Consider the following 18,524-nt stretch of genomic DNA (forward strand, 5'->3'; position numbering starts at 1 on the left):
TCCCCTAGAACTTAGAACTAGTTAAACCTAACTAACCTAAGGACATCACAAACATCCATGCCCGAGGCAGGATTCGAACCTGCGACCGTAGCGGTCTTGCGGTTCCAGACTGCAGCGCCTTTAACCGCACGGCCACTTCGGCCGGGCCACGGTGTCTCAGATGGATAGAGCGTCTGCCATGTAAGCAGCAGATCCCGGGTACTCGAGTCCCGGTCGGGGCACACATTTTCAGCTGTCCCCATCGAGGTATGTTACCAACACCTGTCAGGAGCTGAGGGTTTCAATAGTTTATCATTTATAGTAGTAAAATGTTTTCACTTCCTTCCGCATTTTCTTAAGCGCGACAGGAGGACCGCTACCCAACCATGAAAAATAGCCCCATACCGTAGCTCCATCGCATCTGTACTTCGCTGTTGACAGTAAACATTATGGCAGGCTTTCCATCGGTTTGCCGCTGAGTATGGCATGATCCATCATTCCAAATCACGCATTTCCATTCATCCACTGTCCAGTGGCGTCGCTCTACAGATCACCTCATTCGGCGCTTAGAATTAACAACAAAAATGTGTGGCTTACGAGCAGTTCGACCATTGCGCTCCATTCTTTTCAACATTTTAAGCAAAGTCATTGTGCTAGATAGACTGCTGGTAGCAATTTGGCACTCACGGGTGATTCCTTCCGCTGATTTCATGTCTTTTTTACAACTATTCTTCGCAATGCTCGACGGGCTCATCAGTACTCTTCACAATTACACCACAAACAGTCGACTCGCGAAGGAGGGTTGAAATGTCCCTGATGGATTTGTTACTTAGGTGACATTCAGTGACTAAAAAAGGTATAGGGTTGGGTCTATAGTTGCAGTTCATTTATTTTGCCTACTGGCTACCGCTTTGAGTATACGGTACCATCCTCAGGCCATCCACCGGCACGCCGTTGTCATACTTGCTTCCCAAGTAGGTGTGTCAAATACTTGACGGATATTTGTCAAATACTTGACTCACCTGTATGGGAAGCAAGTATGACGACTGCGTGCCGCTGAGGATTGTACTGTGTACCCAAAGCGGTAGCCAGTAGGCAAAATAAATAAATTGCGACTGTAGACGCAAGCATATACATTTTCGGTGTACTGGTCGCTGTTCCACCCGCAATATGTCGAGAATATGTAATTCAGTGACTAGTCCACGTCCGAAGTCACAGAGCTCTCCTGATCGCCACGTTCTGCTCTCACTACTTCCTACTGATAACACTGTCCGTCCCCAGTAGCTGTGTGGTCAGCGCGACAGAATGTCACTCCTACGGGCCCGGGTTCGATTCCCGGCTGGGTCGGAGACTTTCTCCGCTCAGGGACTGGATGTTGTGTTGTCTTAATCATCATCATTTCATCCCCATCGACGCGCAGGTCGCCTAAGTGGCGTCAAATCTAAAGACCTACACCAGGCGAACGGTCTACCCCACGGGAGGCCCTAGTCACACGACATTCATTTTTTTTTTTTACTGATAACACTGTAGTACAAGCCTCATTTTATACCAATGGGTCTCTCCCTCGCGACATCTAGTGGTCAATTTCGCATCACGTAGGGATGTCCTGATATTTTTAATCAGAAAGGGTATATTCGTAGAGCTACAGTTCGAATGGTTACTGAACCGTTTGTCTTTTGGCAGCGTGTATCGGGGGTAGTGGGACACTAGAAGAGACACGACGGATATCTCGCGAAAATAAGTCAGAAAAATTTTTGATTCAGATTTCAGGAGCTAATTAACAGATATTCTTACATATGAGTTACAATAATATCACGCACAGAGATATATAAGTAATCATTCTTTCCGCATCTGTAAATAAATGGAACGGGATGCAACCGTATTAAAAATAACTCGTATCACGCGTTTTGTAATGATTCACATAACAGAGATATAGGTATTCTCCAACTACTTGAGGGTAATCAGGAAAGCCAATTGTTCCCTTTTCTCCAATGAAACGAAAAACATATACAAGTAGGCCTACGTACATTTATCTCTGTGATTAAGTCATAGAAACTAAAACTGTAGTTCGAGAGTATGTTCCATATGCATAACTAGCTTTAAATTTAATGAACACATAATTTTTGTAGTCCTGCTCAAGCCACTTCACTTTAAAACTAGATTTTCTATTTTTTTCAGCTTACTAAATTGTAAACAGAAATTCTTCCATGGAACAGAAGGAATGGTCTAGAAGAAATTTACAAGATATCCACCTCCAAATATAATGTTGAACTACTGAACCAATAATACGAATTTCGAAAGTACGGGAACTTACGGTCAAGAAGAACCACATTCAGCCTCAATAGAAAATAATAATAAAAACTTGAACAATATGAAATACTCAGAACTTAGCTTTATGTGCGTTTTTCTAGCTTGAATTTATTATGAGATGCAAAAGGACAAAACCATCTACTTTTCATTCTTTATATTCTATCCTTTTTTACCTGCTCTCTAGAAGCTACAGAAGGTCATCTAAACAACCACTGGCACTAGTGCTTTACGTCGGGAGACTACTTGGTTTAAAAGCATCATCTGTTTCACATTTTTTCCACATTTCTGTTCTTAGAATTGAAACTTTCAGTACTGGGTTGTTTTAAAGTTTATCAACTAACGCACCGATATTTCCTTTTTAGCAGGAATTCAATCCTGTATGAGTGTCTCGATAGCTAAAATTTGTTACAAATTGCTAAGGTTTGCGATGATGGTGTTGTGGAGTAGCGGTCTCTCTGTCCATAATCTTCTCCAGCTGCACTTACGTAACTTCACAATACTAAGGCTGTACTTACAGTTTGTTCAGAGCAGTCGTTTATACAGAATAGTTAATCATTACTCTCAAAACCGCATGCATCTAACAGAGACAGGAGCAATTCCAGTGAGTGTTTCAACTGCCACCTGAACCTTGCTCCACGTAGCGCTCTCATTGATTACTGCCGATTTGATTGCCATTAGTGGTTGAGATATTGATGAAAGCCGTCTTGCGACAAGCCTGCTTTTCCACATGGTGGCTAAATTATGGTAAGACTGAATTCTTAGACTATAAAATCGTTCCATCGCAGAAATGTTATTGTACGTAGGTGGCAGAACAAGACAGTTAAATATAATAATCTTTGTCAGTAGTGCAGAGACTTGTGGTTTGCAAGTCATTACAGAAATTCAGATTCAGCTTCCCTGTGGTTTCTGTAGTCTGTTCAAACGAGTAACGGTAGCACACTATAGGTCAAGGTCTAGCTGTTCTCGTCATGACTAAGTATTTACTTCACTTCTTACAATCGATTTTCTATACCGATACTAAGCTCCAATGGCGAGCAAAGAAAAGGAACAAAGAGGCAGAAGAAAATCGGCGACCTCTGTGGTTACTAGTGCTGCAAACCTTGCATGGATGCGGTCTGGCGTGAAGTCTACGCAGCCGCAGGATATGAAGCTTTTTCTTGAGTATTCTTTTGGTCCTTTGTTAGCCTCCGTTTTCTAGACGACGTGCCTGTTTACGACACATTACTCAAATAATCGACATCTTACACAGAGCTTATATAAGCATTCCCTGCGCCGCTTTTCAGTATTATCTAGTTCAGCGATGCCCAATTAGTGTCATGACTTATGTGGGGAACATTATTTTTTTAAAGGCAGAAGCAGATATTCTCTGCCATCAGTTCTTGTTTTATTTACTGATGGCAAATTGTGTCAGTAATGCCATTGTTTGGTTATGCAGTGTTAAGCAAGAAAAAAAACTTGATTCAGCAAATGTTTTGTAGAAATAGTAGTTTGATGCTATAAGATTGCTAAGCCCTACACTGGTCAACGAAAATCGTGAACGATTCTGGAATCTAACATGACCTTCGATCTAATTTACCGATTGTCAGACATGTCATGTGTTAGGACTTCACAGAAAACAGAACAATGCAAGGCATTCTATAGGACTAAGTGTCGCCAGAATCGAAAGCAGTACTGGCCAAACTTCAAGTAAGAGTGATGCTCTTCGCGATACATATGAACGACAGAGGTTTATTAGAAAGTTAGTGCATAGTGCAGAATGAATGGCAGATGACCTCGTCATGTCAAAAATAATACATTGCATTTATATCGAAACGATCGATTTTGTCCAAATTAATGTCTATCACTTACTGCGGTTAGGTGCAACAGAGAAAGTGGAATGATTAGGAGAGGTCTGATGTAGAAAGAAGGAAGGAAGGAACGTTCCTGTCACACCGAGATCATTAGCGACGGAACACAAGCTCATATTTGGGCAGGATGGGGGGAGAAATTTTCCGTGCCCTATCAAAGGAACCATCCCGGAATTTTCCTCTATGTTTTAGAGAAATCTCAGAGAATCTATATCTGGGTGGCCGGGCAGAGATTTGAACCGTCGTCCTCCCGAATGCGAGCCAATGTGCCTACTGCAGCACAACCTCACTCAGTGTATGATGAAAAACGATGCCACGAATGCAGCAGTCAGTAAAACATATCACACGTCCATTCGTTGGAAGAACAGTAATAATATAGCCGACATATTCGCCACGTGAAAACAGCAACTGTATTGAGATTTAAAACAATTCTCATTTACTCTTCTGCCACAGCTGCACATTTTGTAATAACCTGTATTTAAAAAAAGTGCTACGGAGACTGAGGAATAAATCATAATTGTTTTAAGGAACAGCAATAGATACTAATGCATGCTAAACGATACTAAATACAAAATTTTCGTCAGATAAAGAGTAAGGCATTGTTCGTAATACGACACGTCTACTAAGCTGAATTAACGGGAGAGCGAGATCATTCAGAAAAGTATTCTCTGTGTCATTGTGGGTTTGCTTTTCCAGCACTAGACTGTCACAGTAAAGTTCAACAAGCTTCAGCAGAAGACGCTGCGTGAAAGGCATTCTTCACGGAAGAATTAGCTGACGTTCCAACACGGTTTAAGGATAATGTTACTGCCTTTCATTTACAGGGCGATCATTAATAGAACCGACAAACTGCGTGATCGGATTCGTGACGGGAAATGCAGGAAAAAACGTCCTATAAACATGTGTTCATAAATGCATCGTTGCCGCGTTAGATGGCCCTGACAAATGACGGTTCCTCTGATTACGTGCCGTGTGTTCATTGTGTGTTACGTGCTGTGTGATTGACGCAGCCTACTGTAAGCAGCAGAATTGTCCGGCACTGATGTCCGGCACTGATGTCGGGAACAAGCCGAGATGGTGTTTGTGTTCGGCCGGGCAGATGGAAACAGTCAAGAGGGATCACGGCTGTACCAAAAAAAGTACCCTCACAGACATCAACCACATCACACAACATTTCAAGCCCTTGTTGAAGGTTTGGGTGATCATGAGTCCTTTCAGACATACAAAAGTGCAGGATGGCCGCGGACTGTGCGTACATCAGATTTAGAGAACTGCATTCTACTGGTTGTTGAGATGAACCCTTGTACAAGCTCCAGGCAAGTGGCCCGCCACTATCGTGTAAGCCAAAGTACGGTTACGCGTATCCTGCGTGACAACCGTTACTATCCCTATCATCTGCAATCCCATGGAGGTCACTCTGAACATTTCTTACGACGTGGCTACAATGCAGCTCTGTAATGTGGTCCAGGACGATTTGTTGTCGATGCAGTTCGCCGTCCATTTCCGGACTCATGTTCATTGTACCTTTTTCCCTCCATTTACAGTCAGGTATCCGTTTCTACAGTTCGTCAGTTTTATTAATGTTCGCTCTGCATATCCTTCGCGATGACCTTTCAGTAACTACAGACAGATTCAGACCATCTTGGATAGTCTTCTTGCACACACGATCTGATAATGAAACACCAAGGAAGAAATTGTGCTAGAATCCATACATATTTCGATGGATGCCATTAGATTTATTTCCGATTAGATCTGTACAAAGCAGAATTCTATGCTCAGCGGAAATACACTGCGCTATCGCATTAAGGTGACCACCACCTGTCAAAAGTACGAATCTTTTGCAGCGCGGATTGCTACGAGACGGGCAGGAAGAGAGTCAGTCGTGTAAGGTACCGACAGGGACTCAGGTGCTGTGGCCAATTGCGCCAGGCTCCTCGGTTGAGGATCCACGGTGCGAACAGCCCGATCGAGATGGTCCCACAGATTCTCGATCGGGTTTTAATCCGGGGTGTACGGTACACTCATTCTGGGGATCTTCGAATCACACACGTACTCTGCGAGCTGTGTGGCACGTTGCATTGTCTTGCTTGTAGATGCCATCGTGCCGAGGGTAAAAAAAACCGCATCTAGGGCTGGACATGGTCCCCAAGGATAGATGCATACTTTTGTTGATCAATTGTGCCTTCCAGAATGACGAAACCATCCAGGGAATGCCACGAACATGTCCACCACACTATAGAACACCTTCCCCCGATCCGGACCCTTCCGACAATTGTTTCAGACGCTGTGCAAGCCAACGGCATCTGTCCGATGGAGCACAAAACGTGATTCAGCTGCAAAAGCCATTTGTCGCCACTCAGTGGATGTCGAACTGCAGTACCGGCGTGCAAATTCCTGGCTTCGTAAACAATGAATGCCACTCTGCATGGATGCACGAACAGTTCCCTGGTGCGGAGGCCCATGCGCAGCAACATTCCCTGTACGTTCGTTAAGGAGACACTTTTGGTAGCCCCTTGGTTCATCACGGAGGTCAGTTGCTCAAGAATTGTACATCTATTTGCCCGTAGACATCTACGCAGTCGTCGCTCACCCCTGTTACCTATATCCCGTTGTGCACTACAGTTGCCTCGGCACGGGTTTTGGATAACGCCATTTCGCCATGCACAGTATATTTTAAACACGGCGGCTCGCAAATTGTTGACAAAGTTAACCCTTTCGGAAATGAATTCACCCTTGGCTCTAAAGCGTTATCACGTCCTTTTGGACGTCAGGTAAGTCGCTCCGTATCCGCCTTCCGACAACGACTGCACCGTCTTCTGCGTCCCCCCCCCCCCCCCCCCCGGGACGGTTTATATACCCTTCACTGATAGTGCTGCCACCTGCCGTCTGTGAGTGGTTACTGCATGCTGACGGGAACATAGGCGGTGGTCACATGAACGTGGCCACACCGCATAGTTTGTCGCTGTTCTTGTCAACTTTGTGTGATAATGGGAAATAATGGAGTAAAGGGAAATAGTGGAAGCAATTTGAAACCGCTACTCAGTGTCTCTCCAGTACGACTCATTAGGGAATGCAAAAACATTACTTACCCTCACGAATTGTACCCTATGGCACTCTTCTCTGTCGTATGTAAAATCACTCTGTACAATTTCCAACATTGCGATGCTTCGCATTAACACACGCCATTACACAGTAGTTTCAAAATGTTAATAATGAACATTTGTAAGAATTGTGATGAATAAACGCTTGTTTTCAGACTGTCGATCACAAATTATGTCAAGCGGTTTCGAGCAGAGTCGCCCATCTTCAGATCACGTCCCGTAGTTAGAGAGTAACCAGACTAGGGCTAATCAAAGAAAAGGAACAGCGTTTTTATAACCCGACACTCTTGAAAGTCTGCGGCATCGCATTGTTGAAGTAGTGACTTAGATAAAGAGAGGCCAGCTGCTTCGTGTGTGCCAGGAAACGAGCCACCGTTTTGATATTTGTCGTGTAACATATGGTGCTCACATAGAATGCATAAAAATATGAACTTCCCTCTTTCCAGGGTCGTTGGAATTGTGTTCATATCTGTTGTAGTGTGGAAGCAATAAATGTTTGAAATCTGTTCCCTTCTTTTTCAATAGCCATGTATTAACGGGAACACTATCAGGTTCACTGTCGTACATGATAATGCAACTGATAATGTTCCGTTAGGATTGCTATATTCCGTACGATTAAGAATCGCTTAGAATTGTGTCCAGTTTTGATGAGAACTGTGATGGGTAAAGAAATTGGTTAATTGATAGAAAAAATCTTAGTAGAAAATGTCGTATGACAGATGTATCGAAAAGTAATATGGTAAAAACTGTAACAATTAAAATGTATACAGAGGATAATGCCTGGTATAATAATACCGGACAAAAGATTAGTCACGTCCCTGAGACATAATATTAGTATCATGCAGCACCGTCTCTAGTCTTGGCAACGCTCACAATTCGGCGAGAAAGAGTGTCCACATTTTGTTTTTTTGTTTTCTTTCTTTTTCAGGTATGCAGTGACTATCTGAAGCCACTCGTCGATGACTTGGCAGACAAATGTGAACTGTTGGCAGAAGAGCCAACACTGTGTGGCTAGAGGAGGCCGAAATGAACGCGTTTAATTAAACGCTGACTGGCGTGAGGTCTGGAACAGTTAAGGGAATTAATAGTAGCAAATAAAGTACGTAGTTGATATAATACTTAACTTTAATCCACAATTGTAGAACATCTCTCGTTACTGTACATGCTTCACAATATTAATTATCAAATGCTATGGCTCCTTGCTAGGTCGTAGCAAATGACGTAGCTGAAGGCTATGCTAAGTATCGTCTCGGCAAATGAGAGCGTAATTGTCAGTGAACCATCTCTGGCAAACTCTGCTGTACAACTGGGGCGAGTGCTCGGAAGTCTCTCTAGACCTGCCATGTGGTGGCGCTCGGTCTGCAATCACTGACAGTGGCGACACGCGGGTCCGACGTATACTAGCGGACCGCGGCCGATTTAAAGGCCACCACCTAGCAAGTGTGGTGTCTGGCGGTGACACCACAAATGTTTGTCAAAAGAGATCGGACCAACTCCACACCTTCTTCCACCATTCAGTGATTACAGAAGTGCCAAAGAAACATTATCTGGAGAGACTAGAATATCAAAAATTAGAGTGCCTACTGGCCAATTTACAAACCAAATGTTGTATCCGTCTACGGTATCTAGTCATTCGTTCGTTTGCCGTATAATGCTACTAAGTGATAACGTTTATCACCAATTGTGACCAGATCCAGTGATTATTAAGCGTGAACATAATTTTTCATTCATATAAACGTGATTAATGATTATTCTCATATCGACAACCAGAAGTTGCTCGTTAGTTAAGGCAACATATGTTTGCCAAATGTGAGGGCAGTGTTTCGGAGCGGTGAACAAAACTTCTATGGAAATCGTAGATGTAGATGTAAGAAACAATGAGCGTTTTTTGCCCGTACCGCTCATTATGAAAGCTCCTCCGTGCAAATAATACGTTCTTGTTTCAAAATAGCTTCAGGAAAGTGCAATTCCCTAAGTGCAAAATTGTTCAAATCGTAACGCAATGTTGAAAACTGCAAGTTTTGTCGGCGTTCTATTGGCCTTTATCTCGGTGCAAGACATTTTGCAACGAAACGATCACTCCGATCGTCGAGCGATTTAGTGCAATAGCACGTTGCCCCACACAACGGTGCCCGGAGCTCGGCCATACCTGCAGAATGATGTCGTTATTAGCGTCCAGCGCGGGGCCATTGAGTTGCGTGGCGCACTGGGAGAGGATGAATGTCTCGGGGCGGTAATGGCACCTTGTGGGAAGCGTGACGGCACAGCCGAACGGCCAACGTCCGCACGAGCGGCATAATTCTCTGGTAATAACTGGAATCCGGCGCAGACCATAAACATGTCAGATTACACTGAACGACGTATTTACATGTGAAGCAGGGGAGGCTTTCTACGACTTTCTTTGCACTGATCCCGATCTAGATTAGTTGGACCAAAATAACACAGTTGTTACACACGAAGAGGTTAAGGGTTACAGACTCCATGAATTGATCACGTTTGCCACCTGCATGTAGAAATAGCCTCGACTTGCAGGTACAGGTGCTCTTTCAAAGTCCAAACATAATAAAGAACCTTAAGGAATCAATGAAATTTATTTCATAAGATATTATTACGCAGTATGATCTGGCAGAAACGTGGAAAACCCTAACCAGAAGAACGGCCAGATTAAGAAGACAGATCATAAGGCAACCATGAATAGTTAGTTGCCTTTATATCAGGCTGAGCGGTAGAGTGGAGTAGGATAAATAAAAGAGTATATAGAAGTGTTTGACACAGTCGGGGAGTGAGACGGAAGGGCGTTCTTAAGATAGGGAGCGATTCTGGAAGGCATTAAATTAGTCAAGAAACTAATCACTATTAAAATTAGATATTATCGCGAAAATTTGTCAATAATCAACGTTGTAAAACCAAGCGCCGTGAGAAATGTTGTTGTATATCGTCCATCATTACGGCGACTATCTAAGCAAGTGTAAGTACACTCTATTCATGCCCTTCTGACACGCTTTCTTACGTAATGGACATGGGCAAGGTCACGAAACATTACAACCCTGTCTGTGAACAGTGCGGAAATATGCCCGAGTTTTCAAAATGGTTCAAATGGCTCTGAGCACTATGGGACTTAACATCTGAGGTCATCAGTCCCCTAGAACTTAGAACTACTTAAACCTAACTAGCCTAAGGACATCACATAAATCCATGCCCGAGGCAGGATTCAAACCTGCGACCGTAGCGGTCGCGCGGTTCCAGACTGAAGCGCTTAGAACCGCTCGGCCACACCAGATGGCCGAGTTTTGGAAACAGGAACTCACAGAACATACTGTTTTGCTATTTCGTGTTACCACGATTCTCTTTTAAATGCAGCTGTAGAGTCTGAGTTGATCGCTTAGCAACTCCCAGGTCAACTACAACGCACGGACATGTGAAACACAGAAAGCAATGACGATCCGGCGCGGCTAACTGGAGCACTTCAGCTGTGTCTGCTCTGGATGCACGCATCTGAGTCTGCTGATACCATGACGCATTGGAGATAAGAAGTGTAATTAAAAACATGATTTAATTTTAGCTTAATTTCATATAAATAATTTATGATATCTGTCCTAACGTAGGTCAGTAATATTTTATACTCCAGTTCACGTAACAACAGAAACTATACTATGAAATTATGACATACTTTTCTTTTTTTTGATTAGCGGCTAGCACTGTTTGACATGACGGCAAATAAACAAATAAATAGTCTGCAATGAATTAGCTTCTATTGCGGTACAATGCAGCTAGCCACAAATGCCTTTAAACAGCTTTATTTTAACGCCATAACCAGTTTCGGACTATCATGACGACCTTTTGATGGCTAACTTCTTTAATTACAGTAAAGTATTCGTGTAAATGTAAACTTTCACGGTCGAAAATGTCATAATTAATAAAATGTTCCGAGCTATTATGCCGTGGTCGAATGGATTTCAACTTAAAAGGTGTAATCCGTTCGGTCACGTCACAATAGCCCGAAACATTTTATTAATAGTGAAGTATTCGTCATCAAGATGGTGTCCACCAGAACAATCCTTAAGTTCAACTGGATCCAGCACAGATAAAATGACATCCACTGACTCACGTCAGAACTGTAATTGACGTTGGACGGGACACTTACTTCTTCAATTGGCAGCGAATTCCTTCGAGAAGAAATGGTATGAAAACACGAAGGTGAAGGTGAAGCTTCGTTTCACCTATAGACTAGTTCGAGTACCTTATTGTCCTTTTGTAGGTGGCTCATCACCCTCCGACCTTTCAACTGTCCCACCTAGCCAACTTGGAGCGTACTTCACAGCTTAACGTCAATTTCAAATCGCAATGCAACTCAGCTGTTTTCACAGAAAAAAATCTATTTCCAGTGGTGAAAGAAATGTAAGTTATAGATAAAACTCCTAACAGCGAACATAAATGAACGTAAAAAATAAACTTTTTTTAAATACACTTTTCGCAGAAAATGCAGGTAGATAACTATTTTCTTAAACATTCACGTCAACAATGAATGTAACTCTCGTTTTAAAAAAGCTTGTTTACGTGTGAGCTGGTATTACATTTAATGTAGCGAACGACCAATAAAACAGCTCATTTTTTATCATTACAAGACGGTGAGTTTAACCATGAGCTGGATCTTTGTCTCCGGGCTCTAAATTATATGTACGGAAGTAATATTACAGACCTTTCATTCTTGTCAAGCGTGCTACGAGTAATACATCATTAAAGCCAAGAGGTATACATTTCTTTTCTAATATGGACCTTCAGCGAAGGGCAATAGCGCTGTAAATTTAAATACTTCACGGAGCGCCTTACTGCAGAGCTCTGTTAGATGACAGTGCTGGCAAGAAATCACCGGAGGCAGCTTCCCGCCACCGCACTATCTGGCCGACCGGTGTAATTTATAATTTTACAGTTACGGTGCGGCACCGGACTTCGCACGATGCGAATAAAAAAGAAATAAAGAAGCAGAAAGGGAATGGACGAGCGGACGGAACAGCCAGCGCCCTCCGTTCTGAAAGAATGATCGCGGCGTTTAGGTGGGAAACGAGAACACATGCGTAGGCGCGGCCCAGAAGAAGTGAGTGAGCATAAAAGAAACGAAAGCGGGCGGCCATCACGGTGAAGGATGTGCGGCGGCGATTTGCATACGAGTTCAACAGCCGGGCGCGCGCACTGGGAGCGTCCTCTGGTATGGGGGGGGGGGGGGGGGGGGGAGGAGGGGGAACGGAAGGTCACACGCGAGGCCGCCCCATATGGCTCCCATGTCGCCCGAGGTGCACCTCTGGCTCCCGGGAGAATCCCTCCCTTTGCGGCTGCGAGTGCTCCGTTCACCTTCGCAATTAACTAAACTTTGTGATATGAAGCTATATTGCCGGCCGCGGTGGCCGAGCGGTTCTAGGCGCTTCAGTCCGGAAACACGCGGCTGCTACGGTCGCAGGTTCGAATCCTTCCTCAGGCATGGATGTGTGTGGTGCCCTTAGGTTAGTTAGGTTTAAGTAGTTCTAAGTTATGGGAGACTGATGATCTCAGATGCTAAGTCCCGTAGTGCTCAGAGCCATTTGAACCATTTGAAGCTGTATTTGGGGCAACTGTCTGGCAAAAATGGCCATAACTTACGGAAATGCGTTCGCTTAACGTCTTCTACAGCAACATGTGCAGAGTGTCCCAAAAGTGTTGTAACAAACGTCGAGGGGTTGCAGAGGGTTTCTTGAGAAACAAGTAGGGGGTAGGAACCTGTGTCCGGAAGCATCATCCAACGACGCTACAGAGGGTCGAAGTTACGGGCGCCAGGATGTACGCTGCCGGACCGTAGACGGAACGTCTCGAAATGGTGTTTGTTATTCAGTGATCGTGACTGATTGCCACGATCGCCAGTGGAGAATCTGGAGCTAGCTGCTGCTTAGAATGGCATTGTCTCCTATGAGTACGATGGTTTGTTGCCTTGGAGGGTGACGGTTTCGGACAAGGGTTGCCATTACCAATTTATTTATCTCCTGTAACCCTCTAAAATCTCAAACCTTATTCGGTATACAGGAGAAAAATAAATTCGTAATGGAAACCCTTGTTAGAAACGGTCATCCGACAAGGGAACAAAGCATCGATCTCATAGGAGTCGAAGCCTGTCTACGCAGCAGCTAGCTTCAGCTTGTTTAAAGGAGAATGTGGCAACCAGTCGCGGTCACTGAGTAACAATATAGCGAGACGTTCCGCCTACGATCCATCAGCGAATAAGATCACGGTTGCGAGCGAAAGGGTTGCCTAGTGGCGGACACCACCGCCTTTAACTTCGATGCTCTGTAGTGTAGTTAGTTGACGTTTCCGGACACGGTTTCCCCTCCTCGCCCTCCAGGCGCTCTCTACAACCCATCGAAGTTTGTCGCAGTATTTATGGAACACCCTGTACTGCGTAAAGTGAATTGCCCGTCATTTTCAAGGCACAAATAAAGCATGAGGTGGCAGTGCAAGGCAGTTTAAACTCTAGGCAGGGGAGGGGGATCTACAAAAACTAGGAAACTAAAATATGGCAGAAAACTATACCACAACAGAACCAAAGATGAGATCCGACGTTACCAATAATGAAACAATCATAAACAAAGTCCGAACCAGTGTCAATAACCTTGTCCCTCTGTTTTTTTTCCGGGGAAGGACCATTCCAGGCATAATCTAAGCGCAATCCTCCGTCTCTCTTTAGATGGTTACTGGTAGTTTCATCTCAGTCCTTTCCTTAATAATATTAATCCAGTAACGGAAACTGTAGGCAAGAATCTCGGTGTTGCCACATTCCGTAAGGTCATCGATACAAAGACTATGTTCTGCGGCGCCGATTTGCACGGCTGTTGGAGGCTTGTGTGCTCAATGGGGCGGTCCCCTATGGTCGTGAGATGGTTCAAATGGCTCTGAGCACTATGGGACTCAACTGCTGATGTCATTAGTCCCCTAGAACTTAGAACTAGTTAAACTTAACTAACCTAAGGACATCACAAACATCCATGCCCGAGGCAGGATTCGAACCTGCGACCGTAGCGGTCCTGCGGTTCCAGACTGCAGCGCCTTTAACCGCACGGCCACTTCGGCCGGCTAGGGTCGTGAGAGTTCGATCAATTCATGACAGGTCAGAACTGTAGGGGGGGGGGGGGGGGGGGGGGGGAGGGGGCACGGTAGACACACTCTCACCACAAAAACTAACATCATCAAACAAGTTTTTTTTTGTTTGTTTGTTTGTTTTTTTTTTGCTTCGTTTCCGTCCTCGCAGTTGTTCAAGTAAAACGGCTCTTCTGAAACTCTATTAATGTCTCATGTAAGCCATACAGCCTTCGCTTTATTTCAGTTTTTAGCTGCCGTATTCTTTGTACCGCTCTTCGTTTCTCGTGTACTTCAACACATAAGTCTTCAACCTTAATACACCTCACTTCACCGCCACCGAATATATTTTCATTTTCATGTTGTATAGATCAATTTGCACCTCGTGTAGAAAGTATATATTCAATGTAGCGAAGTGCAGTGTACTAAAATCGAACGCCTAATGTGTAAGAACATTAGGAATGAACGTTAGAAAACAAAAACAAAAAAACCTAGCCACTGACTTTGCTTCAAAATAAGGCGAAACGCCTATGGTCTAAATAAGACTTGTATTACAATCGCAAAAGATGGCGTATAATCTATATTTCTTGTAAGATTTTCCTTTACAGAACCTAATACGGTCCTGTTCTTAAATGGTATTTCCTCAGAAGACGACCAGTTCTGACGAAAATGCTACCGGTTAATGGAGAAAAGGCTGTTGACTTGCGTCACAACCTTTTTACTGTTTTGGATCCTTGAAACTGCACATATAGTTAGAGTGACACATCCTATATCCAGTGGACTTAATTTATTTTTCTTATTTGAAGGTGAAGCACTTGTTTCTGAAAGGGTGGGGGTTGCTGGTAAGTTCCTGTGGGACCAAACTGCTGAGGCCATCTGTCCCTAGGCTTACACGCTACTTAATCTAACTGCAACTAACTTACGCTAAGGACAACACACACACACCCATGCCCGAGGTAGGACTCGAACCTCCGACGGGGGCAGCTACGCGAACCGGGGCAAGGCGCCCTAATCCGCGCAGCCACACCGCGCGGCACTTTCAAAATAAAAAATCAACAAAAGGACAAGTAAACTGTAATAGTTGAGCTCTCGGCGAAGATGTGGTAGGTGTCCAACATCCCCAGAATTGTATGTGCTGTTGACACTGTCGACAGGAACGAAGTGCACCGATGGATGCAGAATGGGAAACCAACAATCAACTGCGATTCTTCTCTATGAGACTTAGCATCTAAGGTCATCAGTCCCCTAGAACTTAGAACTACTTAAACCTAACTAACCTAAGAACATCAAACACATCCATGTCCGAGGCAGGATTCGAACCTGCGACCGTAGCGGTCGCGCGGTTCAGGACTGAAGCGCCTAGAACCGCTCGACCACACGGGCCGGCATTCTTCGCTTGTTTCGAAGAGATTGCGAGAGCGGAGATTGAAGTTGATGCATGTATATCGCATTTAAACATACCAATTTGAGTAACATTTTCGTGCGGTCAAAGAATCAGTAGTTCAGTTCTTGGCAGAGATACGGTACAAGGTGTTGTGCATTCACAGAAGGCTCCGGAAGTTTTGCTGTCTGTATCTGGCAGTCACCACATTGCTTGCTTTTTCCGTTTCCTCTGTCAGTTTCAATCGTCCGTCTTCCTAGAAGTGCCTGACATGAAGCTCCATCGGGCACTTTCGAAACCACCGAGGCAGAGAATACATTAGACGCGAGCCCAGCAGCCGCCAATAAAAAGCTGAGCACGAAACAACAGAGTGGAGTGGCCCGGCGAGTTGGCCAGCGCGAGGCGAGATAAATCAGAGGGAATGGCGCGCGGCCAGAGGAGGGCCTGTTTCGATTATTGGCGCGGCCCCGGGGAGCGGCGCGCAGGAACAATGTAATCACCGCGCCACGCCGGGCAGGGCCGCGCCGCGGGCGCCGGCCAGACACGTGCTGCGCGCAGCGCTGGCCGCGATCTGGAGCCAGGGCCCGGCTGCTCGGCCGGTGGCTCACCCATTCCAGCGTGTCAGCGGTCGTGTGCATACTGGATCTCAGTTCGGTATCTAAGCCAAGGGCTGAGTGTGTCTGGCGACGTACGTACCACTGTGCAGTGCGGTGCTACTATGAGAGCGAACAGTCTTGGCACACACCACGGAAAACAACGAAACAGTCGATACTATTCTTCTTCGCAGAGGTCGCTGTCCAAAATACACTACTGGCCATTAAAATTGCTACGCCACGAAGAAATGCAGATGAGAAACGGGTATTCATTGGACAAATATATTATACTAGAACTGACATGTGATTACATTTCCTCGCAATTTGGGTGCATAGATCCTGAGAAATCTGTAGCCGGAACAACCACCTCTGGCCGTAATAACGGCCTTGATACGCCTGGGCATTGAGTCAAACAGAGCTTGGATGGCGTGTACAGGTACAGCTGCCCATGTAGCTTCAACACGATGCCACAGATCATCAAGAGTAGTGACTGGCGTATTGTGTCGAGCCAGTTGCTCGGCCACCATTGACCAGACGTTTTCAGTTGGTGAGAGATCTGGAGAATGTGCTGGCCAGGGCAGCAGTCGAACATTTTCTGTATCCAGAAAGGCCCGTACAGGACCTGCAACATGCGGTCGTGCATTATCCTGCTGAAATGTAGTGTTTCTCAAGCATCGAATGAGGGGTACAGCCACGCGTCGTAACACATTTTAAATGTAACGTCCACTGTTCAAAGTGCCGTCAATGCGAACAAGAGGTGACGAGACGTGTAACCAGGTTCGTCGTTGAGTACACCATCGCAGGCGCTCCTGTCTGTGATGCAGCCATGGTCTCCGAGCTGATAGTCCATGCAGCTGCAAACGTCGTCGAACTGTTAGTATAACGGTGTTATATGACGAGTTTAGTTTTTTCGTATTTTCAAATGATACAAGGCGATGAGTGCTCCGATGGCCCAATGAGACAACAAGCAGTGTGTGGAGGGTGTATTTGAGGCTGGACTAGGGTCTGTGATATACCGTGGGTATTTTTTGCATACGACTTGAGCCCACTCGTGCAGGATACCGTGCACGTAAACCAGGATTAAATCTGCAGGCTTTCGTGGCCATTGTAACTGACGGTAAAATTTTCTGAGCCTTTGGGCCGCATCATGTTCCTCTTCAGACGTCTTCAGTGCTCGACGTTTCGGTCCCTATGCTGGCGTCTTATTTAACGATCAACTCGCGTCCTTGTATGGCTGAATCCTGAAGAAGTCCTCAACACTGGGATCCAAACGTCGACACTGAAGAAGTCTGAAGAGGAATATGAAGAGGGTACCGGCTCAGAAGATTTTAGTTTCACAATTCTGGTTATTTATTTCAACATTCTTGGTGACCAGGTATGGGCCTTTCTTCTACACGTTCGGGATGAATATGCTACTGACTTTCCCCGTCCAGTAAGAAGACAACAGCCTCTGTACACTGGGCTGCATGTGTGGATTTCTGGTTTGACGAACAATCAGATACTCTGTTACACTTCAAGTGGACCTATAAATCATCCGATCTTAATCCCAATGAAAATGTCATAATCATCAAGTACACTTCCGGTTTCGACTTTTTTGTGGCCTCCACAAACAAGCAATTTAAGCAAATCGCTCCTTCTTCGTGGTCATCCTATACTTCTTCTACACCGGGATAGGTCATAGGTTTTTGTAGGTATCCGGCTTTGATACGAACGTAGTAGTTTGTCATGCCATTCCTTCCTGCGCTGTTTGATTTTTTTCTACTATTCCTAGAACATGGAAAGAGCTCCTCTCTTACCTCTCAGTTTTTTCTGCTCGTCTAGTTTTGTTTTTAACCTGCCGAAATCTGTGGTCTTCCAATCTGTATCTTGCCAAAGTCTTAGAAATTTGGTTCATTCTCTGTGTTTGATTCAGGAGTTCAGCAGCGAAGGTAGAGTCATAGTATTACAGAATTTAAGTGCTGTTTACTTTCTGTTTTGGTCCAGGAGCCTTGTGATTGTCGTATGTAACGTGTGTAAGTACCTTTGTAGTTTCTTTTTAAGATCGCTACGATAAGGCTAAGAGATACCGCAGTGCAGACAGCTGAATGTATCGACTTATTTCAGTACGTTATTCTCGATTGGGATTAAGCTCTATTCTCGTTTATGATTAAGCTCTGAGATATTCTTTTCCACACAAGGCTATAACTACACTTTTCTTTGGGATCCCTGATACGTC

The sequence above is a fragment of the Schistocerca americana genome, chromosome 2 (assembly GCF_021461395.2).
Source record: "Schistocerca americana isolate TAMUIC-IGC-003095 chromosome 2, iqSchAmer2.1, whole genome shotgun sequence".
Taxonomy (NCBI): Eukaryota; Metazoa; Arthropoda; class Insecta; order Orthoptera; family Acrididae; genus Schistocerca; species Schistocerca americana.